The sequence below is a fragment of the Furipterus horrens genome, unplaced genomic scaffold (genome assembly GCF_987537825.1).
Source record: "Furipterus horrens unplaced genomic scaffold, mFurHor1.1.pri manual_scaffold_2, whole genome shotgun sequence".
NCBI lineage: Eukaryota > Metazoa > Chordata > Mammalia > Chiroptera > Furipteridae > Furipterus > Furipterus horrens.
The window spans coordinates 79982492-79994936 of record NW_028327172.1 but is presented as its reverse complement, the minus strand read 5'-3'; the positions used below and the strand labels follow the sequence as shown (position 1 = coordinate 79994936).

Here is a 12445-nt window from a genome sequence, read left to right as displayed (position 1 = left end):
CTTGGATCCCTCCCACATCCATAATCTCTTGACACATTGCCTGCACAACTTGTGAGGGGTCCAAGACTTATCTTGATCACCAAGTTTTACTTTAAAATATGCAAAATAGGCTTGCCTGACAAGTGTGCTGATGTTTGCCCTTTGACTGGGAATTGTGAAACTGCCACAGATAGAACAAAACGATTCAGGGTTGTTTAGGCACTCACGATGAGAAAGAGCAGAGGCAGACATGATCTGAAGGAAAGGAAATAAGGATATATGTAAATAAAAATATAAATTCTGCTAACTCCTTATATACAGAAAAGAACTACGACTACACTTTGGAATATGATTCACTATATAGAGTGGCACACAACCTCTCACCACACTGTCTCATGTGTAACTGAATAGCCTAGACAAGTAGGAACCTGTCGCTGATCTCCAAGGTCATTCCCCACCCCTCCCCACTTGTGGGAGGTTTGCTCTCAGCCAATAGGAGAGCACTAGTGCTTCCCTCAATCCAGGCTTGATCCAGCCTAGAGTGGTAGCATTAAGATAAGCTGCAGAGAAAATCCTGACATGGTAGAAGAAAACTAACTGCAGTTTTGAAATCAGCGTGTGTATTTAAGTCTAAAACAGCTGAAAAATCAAACTCAACAGGAATTATGTTGAAAATTATTCTCCTGTGTAATAAGACCTAGCAGTAGGTCCTAGGGTTATCCATATTTTACAAATGAGAAGACTGCACACTGAGTAAGGTCAAATAACAAGCTCAAGGTCACTCATGAGTAAGAGACAGAGCTGGGGTTCCAATCTCAGTCCAACTCTAAACAGTGGTCTTAACCACCTAGCTATGGGATCACTTTAGGTGGGACAATAGAGTGAGTCCTCTGGACCTTGTGGAAAGTTATTAAAGAGTCTTAGCGGATGCCTTTACACCAGTCTAACCACACTGCCTCTCTCTCTGATCAGACAAAGACTGCTGAAGTCCAACCTAAAAACTCAGGCTGGCATTGGTTCATGAGCATCTCCTGAACAATTAATTATTTGTCACTCCTGCTTAACTCCCAAAGCCACAGTAGGAAGGACAATTGACTGGGAAGTCAAGGCCTGGGCTCATGGCATCCATTCAATGCTTTTTGTGACTTTGCCCAAGTCATTTACCTTCTGTGAGCTTCAGCTTTGTCATCCACAAATGGGAATAGTATCATCAGCTCAGGATACTGCACAGGGCTGTGGTGAGAATCAAATGAATGACCGAGAGTGGACCTCATTTTACAAGCAAGTGACAGAAACTGCCTTGTAAAGTGAAGGGGACTCTGCTTCACTCTGACAAATTCGTTGGCAACATTTCTGCATTAAGGCCCCTTGGAAAACATGACCTAATTGGATGATTCAGATGCGCTTCCCAAATGCATTACAGGTCGTTGTTAGGAAATACCAAGTGGTGTCTGAGAGTTCAACTAGCCCCTAAGGTGACTCTCAAGGTTGGTGAGTAAACCATGGTTATATCACTTTGGGCTCCTGGCCATTTGGCTGCAATACTAGGAGTGCTTCAGGCTTGTTCCATTCCGACTCAGTTTGACCACAATCACATTAAATATTAAATCATCTAGTGGTACTGGCATAGAAAACACTATGTCAGGCATTAGCTATTCTGCCTTTCATTACTATTCATAACAAATGCCTAACTATTTAGAAAGTTCCAAGTTTGAGCCTAAGGCTTAAAAGAAATTATATCTATCCTAAAGGAACTTTGTCCCAATTTCACTGAAAATAAAGACTCACCCCCCAGACACTGACACTATGTTTCTTCATGCTCTTGGCAAGCTAAAGGCTCAGAGGGAGATGGCTGCTTTTCAGGGCTGGGACTTCTTGCCTATCTGCCCCATTCATCACAACAGTGATTTCTGGCCCTGTCTCCTCTCTTTGGGCCCTCAATCTCTCCACTCTTGCAACTACCAGCACTGCTTCCATGTCACCCAAAACTATCCTTTTAAAACTATGGGGCATCTTCTTAACCTACAACTCCACTCAGCCTCACCAGTAGAGGCACAAATTGATATTGTGACTTCTTGTGGCATGCAAAGAGAAGTACACAGCATCACCTGTGCAGTCATCCTGCCAGAATGTTTCACCAGGATCAGATCATGAGGAAGCAATCAGACACATTTAGAAATGGGACATTCTAAGAAACAACTAGCTTGGACACTGCAAGTATCAGTGTCATTTTTTAAAAAACAGAGGTGGGAGACTGTTTTCCATTAAAGGAGAAAAGGACACGTAACTAAATGCGTGTGTGGATGAATCATAATTGGATTCTGGTTCCTCAAAAATAGCTCTTAAAATTTTTGAGAAAAATTGGAAACGTTTGAATATAAATTGGATGAGGGTTAGTTTTCCTGAGTAGCATAATGGCAATGCAGTTTTGTTGGAGAATGTCTTTACTCTGAAGAGTTTCATTCGGGGATGAAGATACAGTCTCTGTCGCTAAGATGGTGCTTGACCCAGCAGAGCAGCATCTCAGACATGTCAAAAAAAGATGTGTTAATCCCTAAAATAATGAGAGAAAAGACCCAAGAGAGATGTTCTGAACAAGTTCAAGATCTTACCAAATGTTGCAAAGAGTCTAGAATCCTTATGGCAGTAAAAGGCCAGAAAGAAAATTCTGCATTAAAAGAATGTCTAACTGCTTACTATAATGATCCTGCTTTCTCTGAAAAATGCAAAACAGAATACCAGAAGGAAAGGGAAACATTCAGAAAAACTGGAATTCCTACCAAGAAAAGGCTACAGAACCTTCCAACAAGTATGTAGGCAAATATTCAAATGATACAATTACCTAAAATAATGGATTCAAGGAAGTGTGTTTGCTTTTTCCTAAATTATAGAAATATTAGTTTTATCTGAAAGAAAGATGTTTTTAAATTAAAAAATGCATACATCGGTCTTCATTATTCACAGATGTCATATTTGCTAATTACCTACTTGCTACAATTTATCTGTAACCCCAAATTAATACTCATGGTGCTTTCATGAACATTTACAGGCAGGCCCAGAGTACTGAAAAATTTCAATGACTCAATAATCACATTTCCAGCTAAGGTCAGACAAGGCAATACTCTGCCTTCTTGTTTCACTTGCTTTATACCATAAACAAGTATCCTTTTCACAGTCCATTTAGAGCCATGTTTTTCAAATGTTTGTGTTTTTGTTGGAGATTTTGTTATTTAAAAAGGCTCCATGCATAATGTTGAAGTGCTATCTAGTGTTCCTAATCACAAGATTCTGTAATGCACCTCACAGAGAAAATCCATATGTTAGATAAGTTTCATTCAGGCAGGACTTACAGCGCTGTTGGCTGTGAGTTCAATGTTAATGAATCAACAACATACAGTAAATAAGAAACACATGTAAAACAAAGTTAGTGAAAATATGACCAAAGGCTGACAGAAACCTATCCATATATTTTTCCTAAGAGTAATGGTTCAGTATTTGTTAATTCAGTGTTTGCTGAAGCTTTATAGAATATAACTACTGTGAGTAATGAGAATCAATTGTGTGTGTACTATATACACATATATACGTATACATATGTGTGTGTGTGTTATTTACATACTCTGCACAGATTGGCAAAATGTTAACTAGATGAAGAATATATGGATATTCATTGTTCTGGTTTTTATTTTTCTGTGGATTTAACTTTTTCAAAATAAAATGTTGGAATAAAAAACATACACACACACACACACACACACACACACACATAAACTGTAGCTTGTGACCTGTTAATGGTCATAAAATTAATTTAGAAAGTACAATCAGCATTTTTTAAAATGAAAAAGAATGGGACTTACACTCAAGATGAAGGCATAGGTAGACATGCTTCACCTCCTCACACAACCACAGAAAGAATTACAACTAAATCTCAAAACAAATAATACCCAGAACTGTCAGAAGATCGAACTGTATGAAAACCCAACAACCAAGGGTTTAAAAAAGCAACATTCATCAAGGCAGGTAGGAGGGGCAGAAATGTAGAGACAGGGCAGAGAGGTGAGAATATGTGGTTTGGCAAGGAGAGGCAGTGGCAGGGGAATGGGCACAGGCGGTCCCACATTCATGTGGTGGATAAAAATTGGGAGGAAAACCTTTGGAGTGAGTGATTCCAGCCCCAGGCCAAACCACATAGCCCAGGGTTCCAGTGCCAGGAAGATAAATACCCATAACTTCTGGCTATAAAAACCAGTGGGGCTTGGGGTAGCAGAAGAAATTGACAGATTTTCAGAAAATTCAGCTTATAGGGCCCACGTGGTCTTAAAACATATCCAAGCCCACCCACTCTGGGATTCAATGCGAGGGCAACAGCCAGAAAGGCGCAAGTAACATAAGGGGAATGGGTGAAGTGACTGGAAATTAGTCAAACGCCAAGCAAAACCCCAGAAGTCAGGCAGCAGCACAGTCCCCCTCTCCAAGCCTCCCCACAACGCCACAGAACCACAAAGTGGTGAAGTAAGTTTGCCCACCCTGGCAATTACCTAAAGCTCTACCCCACACAATTTACACGTGCCTTTTACAGGGAGTCAAAACAGCTCTACCTAATACACAGAAACAAACATAGGGAGGCTGCCAAGTAGAGGAGACAAAGAAGTATGGCCCAAATGAATGAACAGAAGGAAAAAAAAAACCAGAAAGAGAACTAAATAAAATGGAGATAGCCAACCTATCAGATGCAGAGTTCAAAACACCGGTGATCATGATGCTCAAAGACCTCATTGAGTACAGCAACAACATAAAAAAAGAAATGAAGATTACACTAAGTGAAATAAAGAAAAATCTACAGGGAACCAACCATGAAGTGAAGAAATCCAGGATTTAAATCAATAATTTGAAACATAAGGAAGAAATAAAATTTCAACCAGAATAGAATGAAGGACAAGAATACAAAAAAACAAGCATAGTATAAGAAGACTCTGAGATAACTCCAAACATGTCAACAAATGAATCATAGGGGTGCCAGAAGAAGAGGAAGAGCAAGAAATTAAAAACTTACTTGAAAAAATAATGAAAAAAAACTTTCCTAACTTTGGTGAAAGAAATAGACATACAAGTCCAAGAAGCATAGAGAGTCTCAAACAAGCTACACCCAAAGAGGACCACACCAAGGCACGTCATAATTAAAATGCTAAAGGTTAAAGAAAAGAGAGAATCTTAAAAGCAGAAAGAGACAAGAAGAGCATTACCTACAAAGGTGTTCCCATAAGACTATCAGTGTATTTCTCAAAAGAAAGTTTGCAGGCAAGAAGGGACTGGCAAGAAGTATTCAAAATGATGAAAAGTAAGGACCTACAACCTAGATTACTCTATCCAGCAAAGCTATCATTTAGAATAGAAGAGCAAATAAAGTGCTTCTCAGACAAGGTAAAGCTAAAGGAGTTCATCATCACCTAGCCCGTATTATATGAAATGTTAAAGGAACTTGTTTAAGAAAAAGAAGATCAAAACTGTGAACAATAAAATGACAACAAACTCACAACTATCAACAACAGAATGCAAAAAGCAAAAACAAAAAACAAACTAAGAAAATAACCATAACAGGAATAGAATCATAGGTATGGAGCTCATTTGGAAGGTTACCAGCCAGAAAGGGAAAGGGGGAGAATTGGGGAAGAGGTGTAGGGATTACAAAGCATAATTGCACAAAATAGACAGGGGAGCTGTTAAGAATAGTATAGGAAATGGAGAAGCCAAAGAACTTATACACACAACTCAAGGACATGAACTGAGGGGAATTGCTGGAGGGAAGGGGGTTACTGGGTGGAAAGGAAAAAGAGGAATAAAGTGACAACTGTAATAACATAATCAATAAAACAGACTTAAAAAAAATAAAGTGAGCTGTAAAAAAAAAAAAGAAGAAGAAGAAGAAGAAGAATGGCCTGAATAGAGTAGAATAGAAAATATCAATGCTTTGCATTCACATTTTGTGAAATTTGTTTCCAGATAGGGTGTAGATGTGGGTTTGCTGAGTTGTAAAGTAAAATGTTTTTCTTATTATAAGTTAGGATTTAAAAACTTTGCAAGTTACAGGCCTGTGGGATCAAAGCATCTTCCTGGTACACCTCCTTCACCTCCTCTTTTCTTTAGTGTTTCCTTGCCAGGGTCCAGCCCCATCTCCTAAGAGAGTCCTTCTCCCTCCCAGACTGGATCACTATAGGCTGTTGCTCTGCCCCCTCCACTCTCACCCCATCCACTCTCTTAGGCTTCTCCGCCACTCCATCCCTTCCCACGTGCTCCTTCCAGGCCATCTGGAATCATATTGTAGCCTCCCCAATACAATCACTTGGGCTCTGATATTTTTTGCTCTAGGCCTCTGTGAAGATATGACTATTCATCATCAAGCCCTTGAACTTGTCTCTGATCAGTGCACCATGGAGGCAAACAGTGGGGTCTATGAGAGCACACTGGAAGCACTTGGAGGGAAAGGGAGAGCAGTGAAGGCTTCCACAATAAGGTGCTCCCTCAGAGATTACAAGTTTCTTTTACCAAGTCACTAGCAGAGTTCTGTATAGGAAATAGAAATGGTGGCACAGCAGAATTACAAGGACAAGAGCACCCAAGGTTGCAGGGCAGCTAGAACAAAGGCGTGATGGAAGGAAGCAACAGCAAGAAGTGAGTTTGAAAGAGTGGGATGACCCAAGAATCAGAATTGTGATTGGGATGCCCTTCCTGATGTCACAGAGAGCAACCCAAAAGGATACTGTGGCTTCTGTATTGTTATGGAAACCATGGAGTGTAAGACAGAAACCAAATACTAAGTCACTTCTGCCCTCTAACAAGTGCTCACAAGTCTGGAGAAATGGAAGATGTTAATTAAAAAAATTTTTTCCTTCTCATTTTGGCTTCAGCTGATACTAGCCAGCTTCCCTATAAAGTGTCCATTCTTGAGCTAGGTGTTTTCGTTAACTATTAGTCTCAAAAACTAAAATAAAAAATAAGGCAACCTGCAGCTATAAAGACCACTGGACATGAAGGACACATCCAGGAATACCAGTCTCACCTCTACACTGCCCAACACAGTTCTGTCAACAGGCTTCCATCCTTCAGCCTAAATAGCCCAGACTAGGGTAGACACATGGAAAGGAGGGAAGTGAGGTCCTCCCTGTGGGAGACAGTGAGGATTCCAGAAGGAGCTGGGTAGAGCTTCTCAGAGAACCAGCTTACAGAAAGAATAGAGATGAGGGCCAGGGAGGATCTGGGTTAGCCCTTTAGAATGGCCTGAGTCCTCCTGGGCTGTCCCTTCATATAAATGAATTTCAAAATCCTAGGGGTGACTGGAAAGAAACTCCTCATAAGATACACTAGTCTTGCCCAGGCAGGAGTTTGTTACATATCCCTCACACAGACTTATTTATATAAATTCTATTTGCAATGGCTCAATATCCTTATAACATTCCTCTATATTCCCCAGCACAGTGTTTTTCTGCAACTAAACCTAGGAAAAACTCAGCATTTGTCTGCTCCCAGGTAAAGGAGAACCAAATGAGACTCTCCAAACTGAGGTACCCTATAAGAAACAAATATGTGGAATTTGTGGATTAAAAATAGATATTAGTGATTTGCTTGAGTGAATTCTGAAAGGCCTAGTGTATGGTGCGTGAGAGACCGATGTATTCCAAATTGGGCAGGGTTCTCTGTCCTCTCAATGAGAACACTCATTTATTTAATATTCACTTTTCAAAAACCTGCTATAAATCTGGGTACCCCTTTAAGCACCGTGCCTGTCATGTCTCTGATGGAAAATCTCTGCCCTCCCTGCTGATTCTCTTTCAGTTTCATTTGTCATCGACTGTCTACCATTTATAATTCCTCTAAGCTGAGTTCTCAAACTGCTGTCCTGTGAGACAGGTTGAGTAATTGCATTTGGCCTGCCTGATACTGGCCAGTGTAGTTGCATGGTGGTTGTTACTTTTAAACCTTGAACTGTTTGTTGCATCTAAATTTTAGGAGACTCCACCCTGTTTTGGTTATCTATTGGTACATAACAAACCACCCAAACTTTGTGGCATAAAACACAATCATTTGTCATGTCTACAGGTCAAGAATTTGGGCAAAGCCTAGTTGCAGTGGGGGGGGAGTGGGATAATGGCCCCTACTCCCTGAATTCTAGGAACACTCAAATGGCTGGGGGACATGAAGAGCTGGGGGCACTGCTCACAATGATGGAAACCACAGAGGCTTGTAAATGACTTCATTTGCCATCACCCTCAAAAGGGGGCGCAGTGAAAACCCACCTTTCCAGGGACTTCAGAGTGGCACATTGTGAGGTTTGCCTGAGGAATCGCCACATATTGACTCTAAACTCCTGGCCCACACATATAAAAAGGAAGATTTCTTGATAATCTGAAGGTATTTCACACCTCTTCTGGGCCTGGTTCCCCTGCTCTCTTCCCCCTGGGTCCTAATAGTTTCATGCAGATTTTCTGGCCTTATGTGACAGATGTTAATGACTGTCACAAAAGAGTAGAAAGTAACACTGGTGTTTGCTCAGAATTTTTATAGTCATCCTCAAGAATCAGGCTCCAAACTGTCCATTGCATCAATGCCTGTTGCTTTAATAAATATTTCACATTCCTCATTTAATGTGTCATAATCTTGGAAGTTTGTTGTTATACTTTACATTTCATTCAATAAGACCTAGGAATCATAAATTTGGAATTGGACAATTATCAGTGGACTCACAGACTTTTGTTTACTTAAATGCAAAATACTTTTCATACTTTGAGTTGAAATGGCTCTCATTATATAGTACCAGATTAAATAAATCCCTCATAAATTTTATGCTTTCTCTTGATGTTAAATTTCTTTTAGTAAATAAACAGAGTGGTCAGTGCTATTGAAAATGATTGAGTCCCCAGTAATGCAAGGACTACAGAATTCCACTTGTGCATGCCCTGTTTCGAGTGAACATAAGCTAGCTCTCTCTCTGTCCCTTGCAAAAAAAAAGAGTACTGCTTTCACACAGACTTGGATGTGAGATGTTCCAGGGTTCAAAGCCCTGCTGAGAGTCTTTGGGAAAGCCTGGGTCTTAGTTCTCTCAAGAGTAAAACAAGGATAATGATGCCTACATCTCACAAGGCTACTTACATAATTGACTATCTCTTGGCCATCCATATGGCTTAGCGGTTTCATTCTCAAACTGTAAAGTCAGAAAGACCTAGATTCAAATTCTGACACTAGGACTTACTGATTAGGTCACCTTGGACAAGTTATGTAAGCTCTCAGCCCTTCTCTCTGAAATGGGACTGCCAATAGTGCTTACTTCATAGGGTTGCTGCAGAAATATAAATGAAATGCAAATGTGTGTAAATGCCAATGCGGTGCCAGGTAGTATGTGGGGCCCTTATACACATGAACTCCTTTCCCTTTCACTAAGTTGATGTTCTTCTAGATCCCATTCTCTGCATCTCAACTTTATCTTATTCCTGGTTTTCCAGGGCCTAGAGTTTTAAGCATTCTGTCCATGTGTCATACCTAGAGTCCCAATGTCGGACTTAGACACCATGATTACTACAGCCTCAAAGGCCTGATCCAGTGGGAAAACCCCTTCACAGCACACAGCAGATGCTCAGACTGCAGATGGCCCTACAGTGATCTGGGAAGTCATTTCCACATGGGCAGGAACTCAGGGTCTCTGAGTAAATAAGTAGCCTCAGATTGACAGCAGCCTCCAGCTCAGAGAGGGAAAGTCTTGGCAGGCATGAGAGGCCCCTTTTCTGCAGTCCACATGGTTGTTATGGCCACAGTGTGGTCTGAAGAGAAAGCTGGAGAGGAAACAAGGTAGAACGCAGTGGTCCCTCCCCATTCTTTCCCACAGCTGTCTTGACAGGTGTGAGACCCCATCAGGACCCTTGCTTCTTAGCCCCTACAATCCCCAGCACAGCTTCTCTTTGACTCTCAGTTTGTAGCAAGTGCCTCAACAACCCACTACGTTAAGTGGCTTCTCTGCAGTCACACTACTAATCAGAGACAGTGCGGAGTTAGAAGCCAGGTCCCAGTTGAGTGGCCTGGCTCTAGAGTATGTGTTACTCTTCTCTGACCCCTATGGTAAAGATGGGTGTTGAAGACCAATGGGAGTTATATACAAAACTTTGTTTGTTATTTTACATAAGATGGCTTTAGTAGTGCTTAGTTGTCTTCAACTTCATTTGAAACAATTTTGTTAGACTGTATTGTGACAGCTGTCCTATCAGTGTGCATTTAAAAGAAAACGGTGTAGCTATTTTAATATTGAAGGTGGAAGAAAATAAGCAGCATCTTCAGTATATTATGTATTATTATTTCAAGAAGGATAAAAACACAACTGAAACACAAAAAGAGATTTGTGCAGTGTATGAAAAAGGTGCTGGAACTGATCAAACACATCAAAAGTGGTTTGCACAGTTTCATGCTGGAGAGTTCTCAATGGACAATGCTCCACAGTCAGGTAGACCAGTTGAAGTTGATAGCAGTCAAATCAAGACATTAATTGAGAACAATCAACATTATACCACAGGGGAGATAGCCAACATACTCAAAATATCCAAATCAATAAAGTTACTGGTAAAAATGAAAAATATGTCTTTCATTTTATAAAAAAAGCTAAATGAACTTTTTGACCAACCCTATATATATGTGTGTATGTGTACATGTAAGTGTGTATAAGTGTGTGAATACATATATATGTATACACCTATAGGTATATCCTTTTTCTGTAGTTACATCTATCAAACATTTCCCAAGTACTAGGTCCTAATTACAACTTCTTAATATCATCATGAGGTTGTTGTTATTATTCTTATTCTATGATTGAAGATACTGAAGTTAAGAGAAGTTAAGTGACTTGCCCACAGATGATGGGTAATTGAGCCAGAATTAGAATTCAGACCTGGGTATCTCAAAAACTCACTTTTCACCACCAAGAAACTCTCAAATCCAGGAATGAAGTCATCCTGGGAAGTCCTCTGTTGCTGGAGAACTTTCTCTTCAACAAAATTTTGTCATTGTAATGATTCCTGGGAGTGTCCTGCAAGTGGGAAGGGAATAGTCATAGGAAGGATGAATAAAGATACCCCCAACCTTTGAGAGCTGAGAGCAGTCTGATTTGGGTCAAGAGAGGCACAGAGAGTAGAGGCGTAGGGATCAGAATCTGGGGAAGCTGGCCAGAGCTCTGAGAGCAAGGCTAAGAGTAGTAAGGACCAAGGTCAAGCAGAGCATCATGGGGCCTCACCATGGGGTAGCCCAGAGGCTCAGATAGTGTGTAACCAGCTGAGAGCTACACGGGCACCAAAATTGCCTAGGATGTTCAGTGTTATGTCTGGTGGTATCTCCTCTCCCTTCATTAGCTGGCCAACAAGATTTTATAAGTAGTTGACTAGTAGGAAGAAATCATCAAAAGTTACTTGCAAGGTTTTGTTAATATGGAGTGCCACTAACTGTACTAAGCATATTTTATACATATTTTTAACCAAGTGACAGCTCTATGAATAGGCATCAGTGTCCTCAATTTTTCTCTGAGGAAACAGGCTTAGAGAAGCTGAGAAACATGTTAATAAGTAGCAGAGGGAACCCACCTTCTTCCCTCTATACCACGCAGTATGGACAAGATATTTATCTATCATCTGCATACCTGAACATAATATTAAGCACTCTGTAAGTTGCTGACATATCACCAGTCTGTGTTACATTATTTATTGGAAAAATTTTGCTCTAACATTAAGGAAAATTATCCTACTTTTAGTCCTCCCCTTCTTTTCTTTACGGAGCTCTCTCTTCTGCCTTCCTGTGAGGGTCAGCAGCACTGCTCACCAGTTACTGGCTCACACAGCCAAGCACTGTGCTCCATCTCCTGTACAAACTCACCAGGCTCCAGTGGGCCAGCCACTGTCGGGCCCCTCAGTTGATAGATTGGCCTTTTTGCTGGAGTTGTACCAAGAATTCCTCCATTCCTCTTTGCCAGAATGCATGTTTCCAATTATATTAAATGCTCCGAGAGCAGTTAACTTCTTTCTGAATTGGTTAAATAAAAACGTGGTGTTTGGGAAGGCACCACTCCTGCTGCATGGATGAGTCCCAGCAGAGTGAAGCAAAGGCAACCCAGCCAACAGGCCACGCTGGAGCCCCTCCAAGCCAGCAGCGGCATCGCACACTGCACGTTTCCTTTTTTATGCCCAATTTTCTCCCATTTGCAAAACTGCAGTGTCTGATGTGGAGAAGTGGGCCTCTGTGGTCATAGTGTTTGGGGTAAGTGGCTAGAGGCAGGAGCGTGGATGTGCCCCCCACACACATACCTTTGCTTTTCCAAGTCAACCTAAAGCTGGATTCTGGATTGGCAGTGCAAGGAGGTGCAGACCTTAATATCAAATCACCTGGTAAAGTTTTTAAATGGGGTGACACTCTCCCTCCCCCTCAGCCATCCTGAGTCCTGGCC

At 41.0% G+C, this 12445-nt stretch overlaps 1 pseudogene; it reads left to right on the top strand.

Moving 5' to 3' along the window:
- Positions 1-2474: 2474 nt before the first annotated feature.
- Positions 2475-2796, top strand: LOC150018888 (COX assembly mitochondrial protein homolog pseudogene; annotated as a pseudogene).
- The last annotated feature ends 9649 nt before the right edge of the window (positions 2797-12445 follow it).